This window comes from Anolis carolinensis, chromosome 3 (genome assembly GCF_035594765.1).
Source record: "Anolis carolinensis isolate JA03-04 chromosome 3, rAnoCar3.1.pri, whole genome shotgun sequence".
NCBI lineage: Eukaryota > Metazoa > Chordata > Lepidosauria > Squamata > Dactyloidae > Anolis > Anolis carolinensis.
Window position 1 is genome coordinate 103270572 of NC_085843.1, and position 6000 is coordinate 103276571.

Here is a 6000-nt window from a genome sequence, read left to right on the forward strand (position 1 = left end):
GAGGGCATGCTTATTAAGTTTGAAGATGACATCAAATTAGGAGGGATAGCTAATACTCCAGAGGACATAATTCAAAATAGCCTTAACAGATTAGAGAGCTGGGCCAAAACTAAAAAAAATTAACTCCAACAAGGACAAATGTAATATACTCCACTTAGGCAGAAAAAATGAAATGCAAAGATACAGGATGGGTGATGCCTGGCTCGACAACAGTATATTTGGAAAAGATCTTGGAGTCTTTGTGGACAACAAGTTAAACATGAGCCAACAGTGTGATGTAGCAGCTAAAACGCCAATGAGATTTTGGGCTGCATCAAAAGGAGAAACTGTCTAGATCAAGGGAAGTCATGGTGCCTTTGTAATCTGCTTTGGCTAGACCTCACCTGGAATAATATGTCCAATTTTGGACAACACAGTTCAAAAGAGATATTGACAAGCTGGAAGGTGTTCAGAGGAGGGCAACTAAAATGATCAAAGATCTGGAGAGCATGCCCTATGAGGAACGGCTTAAACAGCTGGGTAGGTTTAGCCTGCAGAAGAGAAGGTTGAGAGGAGACATGACAGCCATGTATAAATATGTGAAGATGTAGTCTACTGTGACCCCCCCCCCCCAGAAGATAGTTTATAATCAGGGAACTTATAGTTTTGCCAAGGACACCAGGCTGGAATGATATAATAATAAGAGTTAAATCTTGGACAATTTCCAAAAAGGGACCAACAACCACAACAAGGAACGCTTCCTGTGTTAAATCTGTGTACATTTGACCAAGATTTTATATTCTACATTTTACATTTCATATATTTATAGCAGAAGGTCACAAGGGAAACCATGTCACAAAAGGTATTCTGACTTTTGCCAAACTTGAGCCATGGCTGAGACTGTTAATTGTTTCCTACTCCAGTCAATGGCTTTCAGACAAAGGAACTGCCAGGTCTTTGTGTAAGGCTGGGCTAAGGAAAATTTACATTTCTAGGCTTTAGGCTAATATATATTTTATAACCTTGCCCTTACTTCTCAAATTTGAAATGTATCCTTCTGCCTCTCTGTATCACCTTTGACACACATTTTTCTGTTCCCTTGATGCTTTAGACTAGATTCTAATAAAACATATCATCCACTAGATAGTCTTTCATAAACATCCCAAGCCCCATTTTGCTTCCTTTTCCCTTACCATTCATTACACCCTCTCTCTGTATCTAACTACCTAACCCATAATCCCCTTCCTTGTGCCAGATTCCCTATCCCATCACTTGTGTGTTTTCCCTTGTCCCTGGGTGTGTCTCCTCAGAATGGTGCCTGGATGGTGCCTGCTGATCCCAGGGACCCTGCTTGTGTCTTCCTTGAGCCCCCAAAGAACTCTTATTCCTTCAAGGGTAGCCTGACTTCCGCATGGTACGGACCCCCAGGCTGCTCCTTGAGCCCCATTCTGTATGTTACCCCAAAAACTCCGTATTGGGAGGCCTCTGCCCCCTACCCTCTATGGACCCCTTATGTGTTCATATTATCTATTATTTCTTTCTATGATTATATGTATTAATGTATAAATATGAAGCAGGGTGACCCCGTTGTGAACTCTGACCAGAAATTCTAAGATCTGGGTGCCCCAGTTTGCCTCCGATCATCATCTTTTGTCAAAAGGACTTCCATGCATTTTAGACAGTGGACAATAGACTGTTAGCCTTCTTCCCCAAGCCTTGGAGGGTCAATGACCAGGCCACTTGGGAAGCTGAAAGCTCTTTGACATGTTAATCATTTTTCATACAGGACATTTCCTCTCTGTGGAGAGCAGGGAATGTTGCAGCCTTCCCCAACAATGACATTTCTCCTTCCCAGGAACTACAATCATCTGATCCCATCAAAATATCTGGATTGATGCTATTTGGACAATGGAACTGGCACTGGCATGTCAGACCCAGTCAAGAAGAAATGTTGTTTCAAATCTTCATGTAAATAGAAAGATCAGGCTGAATGGCTTCCAGCTATTGCCAGACCACTTAGACAAAAGGGCCAACCATAATCCTAGCACCGTGCCAACATTCTTCTTTGTTTTATTGTTGCCGTGCCCCCACTATCACCATTGGCCTGCAGGGAGGCAGTGTCATGAGTGAGGCTCAGGCTCTCATTGGATGAGTTGTGCGAGCCCCACAGCCACTCCTCCCAGGCTGCTGATGTCAGAAATGCCCTGACCAATCAGTGCCAAGCCAAATCAGGGGGCGGGCACAGGAATTTCAAATGAGAAAACTGTATAAAAATGCATGTTTTACTGTGTTATGTGTCTCATCTTATTTTGGCAAATTATTGTGGGATGGCATAACTTTCAGCTGAAATTAAATAAAATACCTTGGTGGCCTCTGCTTCAACTTGATGAAATCTATTCTGAAATTATTGGCTTCTTTTTCTCACCAGGCTTAACCCACAGCTGTTTGGATTTCACGATCCACTGCTCCTCTAAATTGCTTGATAACAAAGGGATGCACTGCCTTAGACAGCCAGGTTATTCATGGTAAACATTTTCTCCCTTTCTTCTCTTATCCATTCATAATGTAAGACATTGATTCTGGCTATTTAAAATCCTAGATTTTTGGGGGCTATCTTACAGATGAGTCTTTCTACCATTCACTTGTTGTTCTTGCTTTTGTGAGGCTTGACCTCAACGCCTAGAGCAGTGGTAGGCAATTGCAAAGGGAACAAGGGCCACTTTCCTGACCTAAATATCTGCCTACATGGCTGCAATGTTCCTCCTGGTATGACAGGAAAAATACAGTGTTACTTCCAATTTCATTTTGTTACCCCTTCAGTTGATTTTTCCCTTTGTTTTTGAGGTATTTAAGGGACAAGGGGATCTGTGGAAGCATGAGTATTTTAAAGGCATAGTTTGGCTGAAAAATGTGATTGGAATCATAAGCCATAACTGAGCCATATTATATATTGTTCCAATCCTACACACTCACTATTACTCACTTCAATAAATAAAAAATAGCTTATGTGTTGGAGGTCAGAAATATTTCTCATTAAGCAGCCAATTCATGACTTTCAGCCACATTTGGGGAATGGGGAAAACACACTAACAAACTAATGGTTATTTCATAGCTCTGTTTCTTCTATTCTGTTTTATGATGCCTGAAGTTTTTATGCAGTTTGGCCAAGCCACTCTGGATAACACATGGCAGAACAAAGGCATACACATATTTCAAATAAAAGAAAGCAAAATACCAATAAAGCAAAGGTTTCACTTTCCTTGGCCAAGAGCAGGAGAAGCAACTCTGGTATCATTCTGTTTTTTCGACATCTGTTTGAAATGAACACTGCTGTTGCGTTTTGGTTTGGAATTTTGAGAAGATTCAAAAGCTGGCTTCAAGATAAGAAAATATAACATGCCGCTGAATTTCTAGATAAAAATTTCTTTCCTAGCATACAAAGCTGAGCCTTAGAAGCAAAGGAGCAATATTGTTCAATCCAATCTGAAGGAGAAAGATTTGATCCAGCCTCTTAAGGCTCTAATTTGTCAAGGATTGTGTCTAAATCCTAGGATTTTGGATGAAGTGATTGAGTTTCTGCTTGTGAAAAATAGAAGTGGAATTTATTGAACAGGAAGAGTATTATATAAAAGAAATCTCTCAAAGTTTGGAGGTAATCTTTAATGCTATGGACAGGCTGTCAATTTTTGTCAAACAAAATATATGATAAGAGTTGAAGTTAAGAGTTGTTAACTGTTTCCTTATAGTTCAGAGTGCTTCCAGAAAGATCTTTTATTTAGAAATTACCTTATTCCAAACAATTTTACAGGGGTAGAGAGTTAGGGTGTTATTGTAGTGATTTCAGATAGGACTGCGGTTAAGAGGTCCATGCCCAGTGTGCATCTGTTAAACCAGATCAGCCAGGACAGAGAAACAGGCTCCGCAGGCTGAAGGCAAAGCCACAGAGGTTTATTATGATTTGGCCAAAAAGGATGCAAGCAATTTGCTTCAAAAGGTACAACACAAACTCACAAAGAAATACATGACACTTCATACAGTTCTCACTCCTTCCCTTGATTGGCTGAAAAAGAGCCAGGCTAGGATCTGCATCCAGATTGGCCGTGGGTTCCTTTAACATTACAGCCTACAGGAGGAGATTCCTGGGGCGGGAAGAAGAAGAGCTGATATTTGGTCAGTTCAAAGAGCCAATCCATTGCAGGGATGCCACCTGGAAGGGCACAGTACATGAAGAAGTAGTTGTGTGGATATGCTGATAAATCCCTGATTAACTTAAGTGTCCGGCTACATGTGAGACAAAGATGTAAGATGTAAGACCCAGAAGACAAAGGTGGTGATTTCAGACAATCAAGGGCGTAGAGCAGGGGTCCCCAAACTTTTTAAGCAGAGGGCCGGTCCACAATCCTTCAGACTGTTGAGGGGCCGAATGATCATTTGAAAAAAAATACGAACAAATTCCTATGCACACTGCATATTTCTTATTTGTAGTGCAAAACAACAATAACAAAGGACAATACAATATTTAAAAATGAAAACAATTTTAACCAACATAAACCTATCAGGATTTCAATGGAAAGTGTGGGCCTGCTACTGGCCAATGAGATAGTCAGGTTAATTAGGATTGTTGTTGTTGTTGTTGTTGTGTGCCTTCAAGTCATTTCAGACTTTGGGTGAGCCTAAGCCTAAAATTAATTATTTATTTACTACATTTATTTATTACATTTATATCCCGCCCTTCTCACCCTGAAGGGGACTCAGAGCAGCTGTATGTACATACAATATATTATAAAGCCATTGTCCTCCCAACCCTGCTCTATGCCTGCGAAACGTGGACTGTGTACAGACGTCACACCAAACTCCTGGAGCGTTTCCATCAGCGTTGTCTCAGGAAAATCCTGCAAATCTCTTGGGAAGACAGACGGACAAATGTCAGCGTGCTTGAGGAAGCAAAGACCACCAGCATTGAAGCGATGCTCTTACGCCATCAACTCCGTTGGACTGGCCACGTTGTCCGAATGCCCGATCACCGTCTCCCAAAGCAGCTCCTCTACTCTGAACTCAAGAATGGGAAACGGAATGTTGGAGGGCAGGAAAAGAGATTTAAAGATGGGCTCAAAGCCAACCTTAAAAACTGTGGCATAGACACTGAGAACTGGGAAGCCCTGGCCCTTGAGCGCTCTAATTGGAGGTCAGCTGTGACCAGCAGTGCTGCGGAGTTTGAAGAGGCACGAACGGAGGGCTTAAGGGAGAAACGTGCCAAGAGGAAGGAGCGTCAAGCTAACCCCGACCGGGACCGCCTTCCACCTGGAAACCGATGTCCTCACTGCGGGAGAATATGCGGGTCAAGAATCGGTCTCTTCAGTCACCTAAGAACACACGCCCAAGATACCAAGGTTGGAAGACCATCGTCCTCGAACGACGAGGGATCGCCTAAGTAAGTAAGTAAGTATATTATTAAAATAGCACAATATTAGCATTATATATTACTAGATTGAACTATACCACTATACTGTAATATTATATGTAATATATAACATATAATTAATATTATTATATGGTATTATTATTAGTATTATATTGTATAGCATTATAATATTTTTATCAAGATTATATGTATATAAAATATATTATTAAAACTGATATAAAAATATTATATTATAAAACTGAGGGCAGGGGCCAGGTAAATGACCTTCGAGGGCCGCATCCGGCCCCCGGGCCTTAGTTTGGGGACCCCTGGCGTAGAGAGTTAATGAGTAGAGAGGTGGCTACCTTCAATAGACATTGTGGTATATGCATTTGATACAGTTTATACTGTCCATACTCTTAGGGACTGACACAGTACACCAAAGATACAAGTTATACAGAAATCAATGTATCAAACTGATACATTTTATTAATAGTTTGTAGGTACAGCTGCTGCTAGGTCCATTCCAGAACCACAAGCACTTCAGCATTTTACAACTCCAGGTCTAGAGAAAATGTTGTTAATAATAATAAAAATAATATTTTTGCTCAAAGTCTCTT